This window comes from Phalacrocorax carbo, chromosome 2 (genome assembly GCF_963921805.1).
Source record: "Phalacrocorax carbo chromosome 2, bPhaCar2.1, whole genome shotgun sequence".
NCBI classification, from domain to species: Eukaryota; Metazoa; Chordata; class Aves; order Suliformes; family Phalacrocoracidae; genus Phalacrocorax; species Phalacrocorax carbo.
In genome coordinates, this window is record NC_087514.1 from 159,684,510 (window position 1) to 159,702,933 (window position 18,424).

The 18,424-nt window shown below is 41.2% G+C and overlaps 1 protein-coding gene across 1 annotated transcript in view; it reads right to left on the reverse strand.

Moving 5' to 3' along the window:
- Nucleotides 1-18,424, reverse strand: part of DPP6 (dipeptidyl peptidase like 6) — a 576,690-nt gene that overhangs the window by 443,598 nt on the left and 114,668 nt on the right. The gene's annotated exons all lie outside the window — the stretch shown is intronic.

Sequence of the window (18,424 nt, forward strand, 5' to 3'; positions counted from 1 at the left end):
AGTTATTCACAGCAGATGGTATTTTGCACTGCTGCTTGCAGATTGTAGTATTTGGATTTGCCAGTCACATAACAAACAACTGGCCTAAAAGCAGACAATAAAAGCAGGAGATAAAAAAAAAATATGCATTTTTGTGGAGTAGCAGAACTAGTGAAGCCAGCTTTTCTATTGAGACATAGCTAATGGTTAGATTCTCTAGTGTCTAATGAGTCATTGGGTCTGACTGAAATTTCTCCTGCAGGTGGGGCATTTCATAACAGCTCTTCCTTTATAAGGCCTCGAGTGCTTGATAAGACCAAAAATTACACTGCAGTCTCCCTTCAAGAGTCTATGAATTTTGTCTTTTCTTACCAGGCAACCTATTTTCAAAGAAAATTGTAGCAATATAGACGTCTACCCTCACATAGCTTTGCCAGAGCTGGTTATAAAGTTACTGAAGTAGGGAAAATAAGACCGAAAGACACAAGCATGACTGTAAATGCCTCGCCTTCTTTGGAAACTTTAAAAAAAAAAAAAGAGAGAAAGCATTAGAAAAGTATACTTACTATCTACAGTTGGGGTCTTCAGTCAATGGAATTAAGCATGCTTAAAACTTATGAGCTCTGAAATCATACTCGGGACGGGTATCTGCCTCTCCACTGACTAGAGAGCCCAGGTTCCTCCTAAGACACCTGAACTGAATGCCCAGAATGAGTATCCCTTAAGTTGGCAAATTTGTAGAGAAAAACCTCTGGGGATCTAGTGGATCCCCCCAAACATTCCCCTCCATGGATCCAGGGAATTTCCTTTGAAGTGTGACTGTCAAGTTTTAATGGTCTCTGATTATTAGACAATCTATGAGCAGACCCACAAGCACTATGTGGTGAAGCTCATTCTGAAGAACTTCTAGGGAAAGAAGCAACTGGATCATTTATGCTGAAGCACAGCTGGCACAAAACCAAGAAGTGGCAAGATTTCAAAGGTACAGAGCTTTTGTGAGACTGTTCTGGCATAGATATGACACATCCTCTGGGATATTTGTAACTATTAAGATGTGGTGTGATGTGAATACTGTTTCAGCAAGAGAAGGATGCTGCATTTGGTGAAAATAGTTGCTCTTTACATCAGTTCAATGTGCACAAAACAAACTGCATCACGTGTACAGAGAAGTAATCACCATTCCTGCACCTGTCACTACTGGAAGGCCATCTGGGACCACATCTTCAACTTTATTTGGGGCAACACTCCGTCTCAAGCTCAGCTGCAGTCACTGGGGCTCTGTTCTGACATCAGTAGGATAACCAGTAAGCAAGGACTGCGTGCATTTCCTGAAATGTCTCAGCAGTCTTGTCAAACAGCTGAGAACAACTAGGGCAATATCAAGAGATGCAGAGTTAGAATTCATAAAAGAAAAAGGAGTTTTATTATTTATATTCCAGCAGCATGTAGGAATCCCAACTGTGATTGAGTCTCAGCGTGCCAGACAACATATAAACAGGCAGTGGAAGCCAATTTTGGCTCTGAAGAGCTTACAGTCTTCAGAGGCAAGACAGACAGAAGGTGAGAAAAGAAACAGAGAGAACTAACATACACACAACAAAATCAGTTGCTGAGCTAAGAGTAAAACTCTGTTTCCCTCCAAATACTGAAGCCTCTCCTCTGTCCAGTCTGTCATACCGCCTGCTAATCAAAACAGTCTGCGTCTTGAATGCATTCACTTTCCACATTATCTCTGCAAGGTAAGCTATGAGGAGCCCCAAGCAGAAAGCAAGCTGAAGCAGACTTCCAGAAATTAAAATGATCAGTTTATTCTGCTATAATTCTTCATGAATCCATACTAGGTTATTGCTCCTTTGTCCTTTACTTTTCTTTTACCATCTTTTTTTTTCCCTACTAAGTAGGTCACCTCATCTCCTGAAGTATGAAGCCATAAGACTATGAAAGCATAAAGGAGATTTATTCCTCTCTGTGTGCATGATCTTCTCCACAGAAAGAAGTATGGGAATGACTACAAGGTTCATCATCAACTTCCAAGAATAGACAAATGCCTTTGTTATGCTTCTGTGGCATATCTCAAACACAGGCCGGGACGAAACCTACAGGGAAGACATAAGAACTCTTGCCATTAAGTTGTCCACTAAAACATTTGAGCATGGTCCAAAGGTTGTAAAAGGTCAGAGACTAATTTTATTTCAGAATTTTAATTCGCTAGACTTAAGGCCATTAATGTTTTTTTTTTACCTCTCTCTCTCAGACCTCTCTGCTCCTGGATACACATTTATATTAAATTTGTGATTTACAAGCATCATGATAGACTGTCCTTTGCTAACATCTTAAAGGGCTCTCAGGCACCATGATTCTTCACATATGATGCTTAATTACATTTTAATAAGTTGTTCTTGAGAAAATAAATCCCCAACAAGTGAAGCTGACAGAAACTTAAACCCTGCACATGCCTAAAATACAAAGTCTTTGCAGAATAAAATCAAACCCTTTTTTTCCCCTTGGTACCTTTATTTTGCATCTTTTTAAGCTGACTTCTCTTTTGACTAATTCCAGAGATCTCAGTTCATGCTACCAAAAAATGATCACAATAGATGCTTGTTCTCAGGAAATCTTTCCATGTAAGACAGGGCAAGATTGAAGAAACCCACAGAGAAAAGCATTCAAGCTGTCTGTAGTGAAGGAAAAGCTTGTGGCTATTTTATCAAGAGGTGGATGCTGATGCTACAGTTCCGGGATTATTTATGAACATACGAGACAGCGCACACATGCTCACATACGCAGATAAACACAGTGTGTTCAACACAGTCGGGAAGGACCTTGATTCACAAGTAGCCATTTAAATAAATATACTGTAAAGCTGACATTTCAGTCTTATGGAAAATGTTTCTGACAATAGACTAATGATGTGTGTCCTTAAGAAATTAATTCTAGAATACCATATTCCAAACTTCTCTGAAACAAGCAGACTCTTTTCAGTACATAAGAAATGAAATTATGTAGAACAGGAAGATTTCCTTAGAAAGTTAAAGCAGAAAAGAACATATTAAGAATCTGTATCTTTTAAGATGTCCCTACCTCAAATTTTCACTTACGTTAAAAGCCCACTAGCTTCCCTAAGGATCAACAATTGTTAGGATCCAATACCTTTCCTCGGAATTAACTACAAGTCCATGGACTCTATCATCACCAGAAATACTATCTACATTCCTCTGCATCCATCCATTCCCTCAGGTGGATACATTTTTCAACTAAAAGCAGACCTACTTTCTGGGCATTCTTTATCAATGCTTCCTTACTTTTGAGAAAACAGAGAACAAACCATTCAAAGTAAGAAAGCTTTTATGTGCAAATAAATCAATGAAGTTTACAAGATGAACTATGCTGAGATCTGATTCCAATGAGATCTAGCTATGCTGAGATCTGATTCCAGTGAAATCTAAGGCAACTATATTAGTGTAGGTTCTGCTGACCTGGAGTTTTCATTAGAACCACAGGAAATTCTAAGCTCTTAAAAATACTTGTTAATAATGCCAGATGACACAGTTATGCAATTATCTGGCCCATTAGTTTTGCAGTTTACAACCACTAGCAAGTGGTTTTCCAACACTCTGAAAACTTTGATGAAAAACAGTATGACGATAGACTAGATGATAACAGTGCTGATACCACAAACTCTGCTCAAGTCCCTACTTCAATTATACCCAGGACTGGAATACAGGTGCCTTCTCGGGATTAAGAGAAGAAGTTGAGATCCTATCTCAGTGTATGTGAGAGCTCCCAATGCATCCAGCAACTGTCAATTCAGGTTCCTCACGTATCTAGAGTCTCTGAAGCCACATTATTTGAAGAACCAGATTTTTCACACAATTTAGTTACTGCAGCATGCTCCAGATGTGCGTGGAAGGAGCAGAGTCACTGACAAAGAAAGGACACACTGAACATCTACTAAATTTTGAGACTTCATTTGACCTACAAGAGCAGTGAGCTTAATAGTGCTCCATCCATTAGTATTACTGGCCAAGGCTGCTCAATAAAGGCTTTACGATGAAAGCATAGCAACCACAGCAGGCATAATTCTTAGTGTTCTCGTGGACAATGACTAAATCAATACTGAGTACCAGCCTCAGAGTTTCCAGATAGCAACACGGTAAGTCTTCCTTCTTCATATAACTTCACTAACAGCCTGCAATAAACCATTCAGCAGGCACAAAATTCCTGCATTTCAACACAACAGCACAAATTTTCCCCTTCTAGATTGTCCTGTTGTGGAAACAGGATAGATGGGCCAGCATAAAGTATGCTACCTAGACATGCATTCACTTCTACAGATTTGCTCCCGCATGGTGAAACTTCTCTTTTGTGGTATTTAGGTGAAAGCACCATTATACAGCTCCAGGGCACCACAGTTGTGCATTTTCAACCTGCATCCTCAGTTATGTCTGCAAGGACACACAAGAAAAACCCAACAATGACAGAGAAGGATCCCAAGCCAACAGTGTGTCAGACTTTCCCTAGAAACCCAGTATGGAGTCCGGAGTTAACTGTTTTCTTATCACCTGAGCTATTGGCTATGCTAGACCCTCACTCTATGAGCTGAGCTTTCTTTCACACCTTTAAGTACCTATAATTTAAATATTTATAGCTAAGCTCTAGTCACATAAACTCCCTTTATAAGTAATAACCTCTTTAAGTTAGGACTAATTTAATCTATTTCAGCATCTATTTCATACAGAGATGAGTTCTGTTCAAGCCTCAATAAATATACACACTAGATCCCCACAAATTTCAGTAGGAAACTGGGATGACCAGCTCAGATGTAATGTGTCTACCCTGCATATGCCTATATTAAATCAGGAATCCTGAATCAATCATGAATTAATCCTCCCCTGTGTCTGCCAGTGTCCTAAGTGGACTGTAACACCGTCCTCTCATAAATATACTGTGAAGAAAAAGGTATTAGAGACTTATAAATATATGATATATATAAAATATATGATACATATAAAGATATGTGGCTATTATGGCAGTGTGGCCACAGGACAAGGCAGAGCTGGGACTGCGTGGCCCTCAATAACCATATATTTTGACACCTTCTTGGGAAGAATTTAGGTAAATAAGGGGAGCTTTCCAGCCTTAGGACACAACAAGGAGACACCACAGCTGTTAAACAAGGGGTATACTTGTGGTCTGACCTGAATTGAATCTAGCCAACACTCTCTGTGCAACATTTCTGCGTATATTAAACCATTCTCAAATATGCCAAAATCAAAATAGACCAAGTATGGTTTCTTAACTGCATGCATAATCACTTCTGTAGTATATATGTAAATACCATAAAGGCACTGCAAACATGTAAGAATGTGAACAAATATTAATTTTAAATGTTTGAAAAAACCCAAGCTCCCTAGGATGCCTGGCCTCAGTGCCATATCTGACTCGAGAGCACAAATGCCTTTGATTTTCAACCATTAACTCACTTTTGAAACTGGGATGCACAGGCCAATAGACTTGAGGGTGGCAAAAACTGCAAGGATCCTTAAAAATCCCTGTGACTTTGTCTGCGTGTGAAGTTGCTCACCACTGAATGCAAACGGAAAAACAAACAGAGCTGGCCCCAGCCAAAAAGGTGATGGAGAGGATAGGGTAATACCACAATCAACTTCTTTCACAGGAAGAGTACTGTTTTCTAGTCTAACCCTCTTTCACAGTGGATTAAGCTAATATGGAAAAAGCAATGAAGAACAGTGTCCATATACCTGTCCTAAAACTGCTCCATGCACAGGCAAGCATCAGCTTAAACGCCCACTGGCAGGCCACTGAAAAAACACTGGCAGTGTCTGCTACACTCAGAATCAAGTGCATGGAGAAGCCAAGATTAAATCTATAGAGATATTCAGATGTAGAGGCTCTCTTCTGTCAGATGTGGATATGTCTCCATGCATCACAGCCTGATGAAAGAAAAGAACCATGAAGCCAGGCTGCTGTTGGAGAGCATGCATTCTACGAGGTCACAGCACAGGGGAGAAACCACGTGTACTTCAAATGTAAGATGCACAAGCCAAGGGACTTGGGAGTGTGAGGTGGAAGCCAAATGTGTGATCTTAACTTTATGTGTGAGACTTGTCAGGCCTGCCTGCAGCCTTACAAAAACACTTACAAACCAAAACTCAGCCAGCTGGTTTGTATTTTCATTGTATTTCCTAGAGGCAAAAAACAGAGTCTGCTCACAAGTTGCATTCATATTCTCCTTGTGTAAATTTTATTTTTCAGCACAGCTATGATGGGTTTAATTTCACCTTGATTTCTTTGGAGGGTAAAAGCATTACAGAAAAAAATACATTTCTTCTGCTTTGCCTTCAGCCTGAGAATGACAGCAACATTCTCCCTGCTAAGAAATTGGTAATGCTGCAGTGATTTTTATCACTAGCACTTGTATCTCCTGGATATTAATAGATGTTTGGAAAATGCTGTAGTATCTCATTATTTATAAAATATAACTGGGTAATTCTGCAAAGAAATGCATGCCTCTATATCAGGAGCTGAGCAGATTGTTTGTCTTACTCTGCAGTTTACATTAATGGACCACTAAGGTTTGGCGTGGTAAGGTGAGGTTATCATCACAGACCGGACAGATCTACAGTCCTTATGCAATCAGCATCTAACTTGTCATGACAAAGGTACAGCTGTACTCCTCCTACACGCTGCAAAGTCAACAAATGTGAGCGCATCACCTGCAACACATATTTCTCCAGCTCATTACAGTGCAGAGGTATGCCTTATTTTGGAATAAGCTGACCAACAGACTATTGTATTAGTCAATACCAGAATATCAAAATTCAGACAGATTTTAAAATGGAGAAATTAAAAAAGAAAAAAAGGCAATAAGAACAAGAAACTACATTCCCGTTAGAATAATGACGTACACAAATATGGGTTGGGGAATTTCCAGATAGATGAAAGTTCTAAGGGAAAGAATCTCATATTAAAACAAATCTCAGTATGAGACAATAACATCATGCTTTGGGGAACTGCAGATACCATGCTGGGACCAGTGAAGGAGAGAAAAGCTTTTAATACACTTCCGGTAAGATTTTTACTTGAATCAGCATTTGGGGTTGTGTTCCCATTCTGAGACACGAAATATAGATCAGTTTGGAGACAGCGTGGAGAAAACCAAGGAGAAACACTTACACAGAAGGAAAAGTAACTGTTTAATTGAGAAGGGTAAAAAAAAAGCCCAACAGCTTTTTAACAGCCAGTTATAAAGGAAGGGGCAAAAATTGCCATGTGTGTGACGGACAGAACAGATAGTAGAAGTTAGGAAAGCAAGAGAGGGAAAACCTTTCTAAGGATGCTGTAGCATCACCCAGGAAGATTGTGAAGCCTATCCCATGATAATTTTCAAAAAGTTAGAGAGACACATCTAAAGAGTGACTAAGGCAGAACCAATACTGGCTTGCAGCTGGGCAATGAACTAAGTAAACCTGATGTTCCCTTTTAGCCCTATATTTCTCTGTTGTCGGTGGTGGTCAGCTTTGCTTCTTGTTTGTTTTGTTTTTTTCTGTGGATGAACAAGATAGAATGTCCACAGTCTGACTTTCAGTTCCTCATGGGAGATTCAGAGCTTAAGCACAAAGAAAAAAATCCTTCTGTTCTACGGAAACTGGGCACATTTAAAATTATACAAATCCACAAAAAACCTTCAGAGCCATCAAACAATCATATGTCAGAGTAGGTATTTTTAAGATGATCTTCATTATACTACACATCTCTCACTTGATTATACTCTGATTCTATTCTTACTTTAGCAGGCATCACTCCTGCTGACTTCAACAGCATTATTCCTCCTGTTTCTACACTACACTAAATGAGAACAGACCCAGCCCTAAAGTAGTAAAATGGATTTGGAATTACAAGATCTTAATGTTCTGGGGCTTTTTTGCAATTTACTGCTGTCGTCCAGGTTTCATTTATGCCTATAAATTGTCCCTTTGATGGCAGTGGCATGAACGTATTTGTTTAAAACACCGCTTGCTTCTGTAAGCACAGAAAGACAGATGAATCCCTGCAGAACCCTGAAGCTGGGGCTAGATTGATCTGTAACTCAATCCAGCAGTCCTTAAATACAGGTAACATGAAAAGCTCTTCAGCAAGCTGTTGAATACAGCAGTCTGTTTAAAAACACTAGAAGAAGTGACTGAGTATATTCATCTCAATGTAAGAAAATGCTTACAGAATAAGACAAGCTTCCTCAGAAGGCTAGGTTTTCCAGTTAGTTGCTGTGACTGCATCCCCTGGTAAGTTGCACTTCTGAGTTCATGAATGCAGCAGCACAAAGTAAGGAATATTGAGAATCTGGGGATCTTTTTATATCTCAGTCCACCTCAAGGCAAAAGCCTTAATGACCTTCAATATTTTACACATGGGCTGGATCTGAGGAAACACTCATAGAAGAATTACCCCAACGATAAGTCTAACAACCTACACGTTAAACTAAACTGAAAATACTCTGAAGCTACAGTCTACTAAGTATTCTAAAATTACATTTGATATTAAAATAGTAGAGATCCCCAGCAGTGCCACACCATCGCTCAAACGGGCATCTTCCACACACAAATTTCATTTCTGCAGGCAAAGCTTCTCCAGCTTCAGAGCTGGAGCTAAACTGGAACTTGTAAGATTTGAACAGAAAACTCATGAATGAGAACTTGCCTCCACATATCTCAGAGAACTCTCCTGAAGAAGTGTATGCCCAAAATAGGGACATATCTATTCAATATCAAGATCACTGGATTGTCAAAGATAGCACTGCTGAGACTATCCTTCCTGGAGCCCCTCCAAGAGTAAATAGTCCTGATATCCAAGAAGATACTCTGCCTCTAAAGACTCTAGGAAACTCACAGTAGATAACTCTTATTTTGTTTTCCTCCAAACACAGTTGTCTTAAAGAATCAAAAGGGTAAAGGGTCTAATTCTCAATCAATTAAAAGTTAGTTTAGGTCCCCTTCCAAAATATCATTTTACCCTGGAAAATAACTGGCCCTGGCAAACCGTACGTTTTTAGGGAGCCTGGAGACATCAAGCTATACATCATGATCCTTTTTTGGTTGCTAAACTCTTTCATGAAGGTTGAACCTGAGAAAATAGACAGTGCTGATAATCCCTGAGATTATCTTCCCTTGCAAGTATATATAGATAAAGTAGAAGTGTTTTTCAGTTGGAAAAGAGTTTCATTATTTTCATGGCAAAGGAATTCTGCCTGCCTATGGATACCTCTAACACCCTTCTCGTAAGAGAATTAATTATGGTGACTTTTATAAAGAACAATTTCTGATTTCTGCACACAATATAAGCAGAAGATCCTGGAATCCTAGATGAGAAATAAAAAGGAAGTGCTTAAAACGGAGACAAGCCCATAAACCCCAGCATTTGGAAACCAATCTCAGCTCCAGAGCTGGGGTTAACTGAGGACACCATGAACATGTCTGTGGATCATCAATCAAGATAATCACTCCAAAGGAAATGCTTCGCCTCTCCTCCCTATGAAAGAGCTCCTGCTGCTCCTCACATAGTGCACCATTGATGGGAAGCCATTTCAAGAGAGAGCTGTTCCCCTGATTGTGCAGACTGCCAACAGCTGAGAGGATCCCTAATCAGCCAGTCACAGAAGAAATCCTGAGCATTGTCCTGTCTCAAATGTACGATAATTCTCCAGGTCAGGGGTCAAATCCTCTGGCAATTAGCAGAATAAATTAGTTTGTTAATCACCTTGGAGGAACAAGCAACTAATTAATGGGGAGGTGTTGTGTATGCATGACTGAAGATATTCACATAATCACATAGCTAGAGTGACCTGTTTTTGAATGACATATCCTACCCAAAATAGCCTGGAGCAAGAGAAGTGCTGTTGACAAATGGTAGTTGAGTAAAGCTGTTTGAGTATGCAAGAATGGTATGTTGCCTTCAGCAGTATAGGTGGATCTGTCTGTACAGCAAAACTACATCTTTGAAACTATTTCAAAGTTAGAGTTGCAAGAAGCTGTTCAGAAAAGAATGTAAAAAACAGGTCTGATGGCATCGATCAGAAGTTCATAACCGCTGCACTGCATGGAAAATTGGGAAAAACTGCACATAACTTAAAATGGGAGAGGAAAGCCATGGAGAAATTGACTGACAAACTAAAATTGCCCATTGGCTATGTCTGGGATCTAGACTTCCCCTGAGTATTACTGTATGCTTTGCTTTAGGTAGGTGTTCACCATCTACCAGCACTAAAGTTGTGTCCTGAATGCAGGGTTGAGGGTACACTCAAAACTTTCCAAACAGCAGACCCGGAGTTTGCTCCTATTTTAACATGAAAGGTTACAATTTGTACAGCTTTTTAACTGGATCTTGTTCTCACATAACCTTTAGTAACTCTGATGCCATCCAGACAGACCTTGCCAAGCTTGAGGAGTGGGCCTGTGCAAACCTCATGAAGTTCAACAAGGCCAAGTGCAAGGTCCTGCACATGGGTCGGGGCAATCCCCAGTATCAGTACAAGCTGGGGGATTAATGGATTGAGAGCAGCCCATCCGAGAAGGACCTGGGGGTACTGGTGGATGAAAAACTGGACATGAGGTAGCAATATGCGCTAGCAGCCCAGAAAGCCAATTTTATCCTGGGCTGCCTGACAAGAAGCGTGGCCAGCAAGTCAAGGGATGTGATTCTCCCCTTCTACTCTGCTCTGGGAGACACCACCTGGAGTACTGTGTCCAGCTGTGGGGTCCCTAGTACTAGAAAGACATAGACCTGTTAGAGCAGTTCAAGAGGAGGCCCATGAAAATGGTCAGAGGGTTGGAATATCTCTCTTACGAAGAAAGGCTGAAAGAGTTGGGGTTGTTCAGCCTGGAGATGAGGAGGCTCCAGGGAGACCTTACTGAGGCCTTTCAATACTTAAAGGAGGCTTATAAGACAGAGGGAGAGAGACTTTTTACCAATGCCTGTAATGACAGGACAAGGGGAAATGGTTTCAAACTCAAAGAGGGTAGCTTTAGACTGGACATAAGGAAGGTTGGATGGGGCTCTGAGCAGCCTGATCTAGTGGAAGATGTCCCTGCTCACTGCAGGGGGATTGGACTAGATGGTCTCTAGCGGTCCCTTCCAACCCAAACCATTCTATGAAGAAATTTTTTACGATGAGAGTGCTAAGACACTGGAGCAGGTTGCTCAGAGAAGTTGTAGATCCCCCATCATTGGAAATGTTCAAGGTTAAGTTGGGTGGGGCTTTGAGCAACCTGATCTAGTAAAAGATGTCCCTGCCTATGGAAGGGGGTTTGGACTAGACAATCTTTAAAGGTCCCTTCCAACCCAAACCATTTTTTGATTCTATGAACTTTCTGTGCTTCCTAAGCAGGCCTTATTGTGTTCAGTTCTGGACAAGTATTTTAATTTGAGATCCACAGAAAGACACAGTAACTCCAGGCAGTTTCTGTGAAGCAAAGTACTTACCCAAGGAAACTATGGGCTATCACACAGGAAGGATCATACGCACTCTCTCTTACCAAGAGCTTTTAAGAGAACCCAATGCCTTCTTCGAAGTGCCCCAGTTCCAAAAGCCAAGTTTTCCACATGTTTTTCTTCCCCCCCCCATCAAGACTGTTCTTTCTACCATTTCAACATTACTTCTTTAAAGTTTCCTAAATGAGGAACCTCAGTCCAGACCCCAAGGTCTTGGTAAAAGTTTTATCCAATCAGGGCTTTGATAAAATTTCAATATCTTTATCTGTATTGTTCATCTGTCTTAAGGTTCTCTAGGGTTATCAACTTGTCTTCCTGTAGGGGGTCAAAACAACTCTCCAGTATAACCAACAAACAGGCATAAGTTTGTGCAAAATAAAAGAAACCTTCCTGATTTCTCCTTCCTCATCAGATTCACTGGTGTGGATCAGAAGTCTGTCACATACTGTGGCCCCATAGAAGCATAGAGCAGAAAAATCATCAGAAAGCATTCCAGTCTTATGTAAGGTAGAAGACAACACACTCTGCAGGTAAAGCCTGCCAGCCAGACTAGCACAGAAGCTCTACGGTGTCCCCTGGGGACTTGTGTCACACAGAAGCTCTGATTAGGTTATCATAATGATCCCTTTTAGGCCACAAAACCTATGGTTCTTTCCATAACCTGGACTAGCACATTACCAGAGATAATTTTATAAACTGATGTCAACATTAGAGAGACACAGATTACTATTCGATCAATACTCTGAACATTAAAATAAATTCCTAAGAGTCCTTATGTGTATCTACTGCATCAGTAACAGGCTGTAGTATTTGCAGAAGTCAGGGAAAGTAGCAAGTCTATTTGCTTAGTCAAACAACAAGAGTACTCTGAATTCCTGGTAAGTTTCTCTGGCCTTAATTGACATTAGCTAACAGTGGCACTCAAAAATCTTACTGCTTTTATTAATGAATCCAAGGAAAAACTCTAGGATGTATTGACAGAACCAGCCTTCCTTAACCTCCTCCTACGCAGCAGTAGATTTTTCAATAGCTTTTCAAAGAACTAGAAAGTCTGCTTTGGAAACAAAAGAGTAGACATTGCAGCTGGCAAGACATCAGCTTTCCCTGATGCATTCCTGTTATCGGATAATTTCATTATATATTTTAATCTTCATCTCTGTTTTATTCTTCAAGATCCTAAATGTAGACATTCATCTATAAGGGCCCTCACCACAGGCAAACAGTTCAGAAAATCTCTTTTGACTCACCCCATTCCATCAAGCTTGGAAGCGAAATGAAGGTGAGGCACTGTGTAATGCTGCCTTTTTAGCCATAACATCCATAAAGAAAAGTCAGGTGAAAAGAGCCACCTACTGAAAAGCAAACATATACCAGTGCAAAAAGAAGCAGCTAGATCTCCTTCCCCTTCTCCTCAGTACACAAGGAGCAGTAAAAATCAGGCACGTTGTCACAGTCTGACTATCTACTCTCAGCTTCACTGGCACAGCACCCGGGTCACTCTTCCAGCCTAGCACGAGCAGTAGCCCCCAGCCCTAGTAGCTCTTCACCAGCAGGACAAAGGCCAACATGCACAGGGTTTCAACAGGCACCGGGTTTCAAGAGGCACCAAGAACTACTTTAAAACAAGCCATTGAAACAAATCTTGGTTTGCAAAATAGCCAATTTTTCAACACACCAATTTTTCAGCCCAAAACATCACAGATGGGCTTTTTTGAGACTTTTCCATGGAAAAGAACAAGACTGGAAAATGGACACACCAAGAATCAACTTTCTTCCTGCCCCACATCAGTACTTCTAAGTATTTTCACTGATTCTTTTGAAGTCTATCCTGACTGCTGGATTTTTTATATGTATAAGAAAAGACAATGTCCTGGAAATGTCTAATTAGTTCTTTTTGGGTCTAGAAGGTGAAGGTGAGAGAGAAGACAAGACTTCTTTTACTGCTAAGCACAGCTTCCAAAATTTATGGACATGTTCTTTTAAGATGTGTATATTTATGTTTCCTTTATTTTTTTTCATTGATGGTCTACAGAACACAGATTTTTGCCCCAATCTGAGAGACATCAGTTTTAAGGTGACGTGGGAGCCAAACCAGGAATATCTCCTTAAAATGGTACCTCTTCTGAGCAACAGCAATTGATATGACAGATACAGCCAACACAAGGCAACAGATGCAAGGCTGCTACATTTGAAGTCAGGTATTGTGTCAGAAAATAGTCTAGTCTTTCCTAAAATAAGTCTCAGACCATATAGCACTAGACTCCTTCAATGGGAAGTCTACCAAATCCCTTCAAACCTAGCAAAGCTAAGAGCTGTTTTGGTTTTCTAGCCTTACACATTCACTAAAAGACTAATTTTTATCTGCATATATACATATACACATATATTCCTGATAAAGGTCTGTGGTGAGCTACATATTACAAATTTTAAGATTACTGTATGCTGCTAATATTTCTCATAATTTATTTTCTAAACTCGTATCACCATCTTTTAAAAAGGCTGTAAAATGAGGTAGGCGACTTAAAGCCTAAAGCCAGGAATATAAACCAATCCAGATATGCCATAAAAGTATTAATTAAGAAAACTTTGGAAGGACAGGGGAAAGATATTGTTTAGTATTGTCGTAGCACCTTTGATGTCCCAGTGCCAAACTAGAAGTAACAAAGATATGAGGTCTTGTAAAGGGGTGACTGGTTGAGGCTAGATCACTCTATCTTACTGTAAAAAGAAAGCAGGTTGCTTTTTAAAAAACAAAAGGAAAGGAGATGTAGCTCTAAGAAGTCTCCATGGCACATCAGGTTTGATGGGCTGTGGAAGTTAATTAGCTGACTTGGAACAGATAAGGAAAATCCTTATTGCTAAGCATAATGTTAGGGACATGTTTTTGTACTGTATCTCTTGCTTCTTTATTTCTTTACCACACATTTGTTGTTTGGTTTTTTTTTTTAATCATTAAATCTTGTCTAGTGATAAAGTAGATTCTCAACAATCAGATGTCTGCTACATGGATCCATTATCCAAGTGTAGACTGGCAGAGTTAAGACAGGGTTTACTACCAACTCAGCTACTCAGTTTCAAAAACCTACTCAAGTTGTCAGGCTGAAGAGGGGCATCTTTCTTAGCATATATTATTCTCTGCTACTTTGACAAGCAGTGTCAACCCAGGATATCACCATCAGTCTTAGTTCTTATTAAAAAAAAAAAAAAAGAAAGAGTAAGTTTAGCAAGAGGCCTCACCTAAGCTAATAAATCAGGTGGAATGCTTTGGGAACATCAAACACGGAGTAGATCTCAAAGCCTTACGAAAATAACTGTTTATCTCCTATAAGGGTTCTTTACACTCTCTGTGGCCAGTCTCCTAGAAAAATAGTAAGTGAGGCCTCACCAGCTTCTGAAGTGTGAAGACAATACTGACAGCCTGAGCAGTGGGATTAGGAAGTGCACTATGTTCAGGGATCCAACTGCCATTGGCATCTGTAGTATGCTATAAATGTCTTATAGGTAACTTATTTTATGAAAAGTATAAACTAGATTTACTAATGCAAATCAATTTTAATGCAAGTTTTTAATACACCTTCTTTTATTAAAATTCCTGTTGCAACAAAAACTGCACAAGTGTGTCCTTGCCCTCTAACTATTTACAAGCAGAGATTCTTTTTCTAAGAATGGATTTCTAAATATCTCATTTACTTGCTCAGACCATAGCTCAGTAATAGAGCAAACCTGGCTGTAAGGCTTACAGCACCATATCAAAAATCTTCCAACTATATGACACAAAACATTGTCCAATGGAAACTCATTCTGCTGGTCTAAATTCATTACAGAAGTATGGACAAGTTGAGGTTTTATCAGCAAGCTTTTGGTGAGATCAGGTATGGCTTTGTCTTCCACAGCAGCCCTGAAAGCCAGCATGCGTGCTAGGGAAGCTGACAGATACGTGGGCATGTGCCAAAACCCAAATTAGATGCAGTTCACCTTGCTGGGTGATCTGGTAGTCCTTAGATGAGTACAAATGATTTTGAAGCCATAGCTTCTGACTTCATGAGGGAACACAGATAGGCCTGTCTATTCCCACATATCTGTACTGCCCTCAAGCTTTAATATCGTTTGAAAAGCTTCAACAGCAACAGTACAGGACAAGAGGAAGTCTGGACCACAACACAGCACAGGATAGCAAGAATAGCTTTGTTTAGAGTGTTTCAGCAGTTCTGGGCAATTCAGCAGTTCTAACAGAAGCTCAGAAATACAAATCAAAAGAGGAAAGACAGAAATAATATTCACCTTACCATTTCAGAGGCTTTCAAATGGCTGAGCTCTTGGTTAGTTTTCTAAGTTGCTGAGGGTCTAAAAAGCATAAGAGTACAGACACAAAGAAACTGTTTCTGGTGAGGGTACTACGCGCAAAAAGTCTTGGGAGTCTGAGAAAGAAAATCTGGAGAAAGGAAGGCTTCCCCTTGGTTGAGGAGGATTGAGTTAGAGATCATTTAGGCAAACTGGATCCTCACAAATCCATGGGCCCCAATGGGATGCACCCACGAGTGCAGAGGGAGCTGGTGGATGCTGTCGCTAAGCCACTCTCCATCATTTGAAAGGTCATGGAGGACAGGAGAGGTGTCCGAGGACTGGAGGGTAGCCAATGTCACTCCAGTCTTCAAAAAGGACAAGAAGGAGGACCCAGGAAACTATAGGCCAGTCAGCCTCACCTCCATCCCTGGAAAGGTGATGGACCAGTTCATCCTGGGGGTCATCTCCAGGCACGTGGAGGAAAAGAAGGTTATCAGTAGTCAGCATGGATTCACCAAGGGGAGATCATGCTTGACCAACCTGATAACCTTCTGTGATGGTGTGACTGGCTGGGTCGATTTCGGGAGAGCAGTGGATGTTGTTTACCTCCACTTCAGTAAGGCATTTGACACTGTCTCCCATAACATCCTCATAGACAAGCTAAGGAAGTGTGGGTTGGATGAGAGGACAGTGAGGTGCATTGAGAACTGGCTGAAGGGCAGGGCTCAGAGGGCAACATGGCAGAGTCTGGCTGGAGGCCTGTCACTAGTGGTGTTCTCCAGGGATCTATGCTGGGTCCAGTCCTGTTCAACACATTCATCAATGTCCTGGACGAAGGGACAGAGTGTCCCCTCAGCAAGTTCGGTGACGATACCAAGCTGGGAGGAGTGGCTGATACACCACAAGGCTGTGCTGCCATCCAGCGAGGCCCGGACAGGCTGGAGAGCTGGGCCGAGGGGAACCTCATGAAATTCAACAAGAGCAAGTGCAAGGTCCTGCCCCTGGGGAGGAACAACCCCATTCACCAGCACAGGCTGGGGCTGAACTACTGGAAAGTGGCTCTGCTGAGAAGGACCTGGCAGTGCTGGTGGGCAGCAAGGTGACCATGAGCCAGCACCATGCCCTTGGGGCCAAGAAGGCCAGCGGTGTCCTGGGGTGCATTAAAAGGAGTGTGGCCAGCAGGGCGAGGGAGGTTATCCTCCCCCTCTACTCTGCCTTAGTGAGGCTGCATCTGGAGTGCTGCATCCAGTTCTCGGCTCCCCAGTTCAAGAAAGACAGAGAACTACTGGATGGAGTCCAGTGGAAGGCTATGAAGATGGTCAGGGGACTGGAGCATCTCTCTTATGAGGAAAGGCTGAGAGACCTGGTTTTGTTTAGCCTGGAGAAGAGAAGACTGAGGGGGGATATTATCAATTATTATAAATATCTAAAGGGTGGGTGTCAAAGAAGATGGGGCCAGACTCTTTTCAGTGGTGCCCAACGACAGGCCAAGGGGCAATGGGCACAAGTTGGAACACAGAAAGTTCCACCTGAATATGAGGAAAAACTTCTTTCCCGTGCGGGTGCCAGAGCAGTGGAACAGGCTGCCCAGGGAGGTTGAGGAGTCTCCTTCCCTGGAGACATTCAAAACCCACCTGGATGCGTTCCTGTGCCCCCTGCTCTACAGGTATGTGCTCAAGCAGGGGCGTTGGACAAGATGACATCTGGAGGTCCCTTCCAAACCCCACCATTCTGTGATTCTGTGATTTTCCAATGAGGCCAAAACACTGTTCTCTCCTTGCACACGCAGACTTTGTAAGAATGATGAGTTTTGCAGTTGAAAAATCACATTGCTTCTTGGCAGTATGTACAAAAAAATACTGGTGCAAGATAGGTATGGCTGCATGCAGTCTAATAGCAGGCCTCTTCTGGAAGGCAGGGCCAACATAACTTCTCCATTACCAAGGCACCAATGAGACTTGGCTTGGACCACTTCTGTTCACTTCTGCAAGATAGCCTGAAAGTGCATGAAATAGAGGTTTAAAAAAAGTCACTATGGCTAAATACAGACTTGAACTGAGCTCTCCATAGTCTGAAGCAGATCAGAACGTTATCAGTCCCACTTCAAACATTTCTACCTCATCAATGATGTATAGCACTAAATGCTGGTTAGCTGCACTCATTTTTTGAGGGGTAAGAAGTACTTAAAACAAAAATGTAACAAACTATTTAATATCTTAGTCATCAGCAGAAGACACACAAACACATGCTATACAACAGTCATATTTAGACCGATGTTCTGTAATAAAAATGTCCTTCACGTGACATGATCTGTTAGCAGGATTGTGGTTTTTTTTTTCCCTAAAGTATTTTCACAAGCAGGAGACCAAGGAGTGTTTGTAGCTTTTTATTCTGTTTTAAGGGGTTTTTATGTCTGAAATGACATAAAGTGCAACTTCTGCACTATTCAGGCCTTGGCAGTTAACTAAGAAAAAAATTGATCCGCAGTCCTTTATTGAGCTGGATACTGGAACAAATGCCACACCTCACTAACGCAAGCAAGTAGCCAGGTTCTCTGCCCATTATGAAGTACTTTTGGAATACTATTCCTTATGGCTTTGGTAGCTTTTAAAATGAGCTGCAACTGAGAATGTATTTTAAGAGGTTAAAGTCAAAC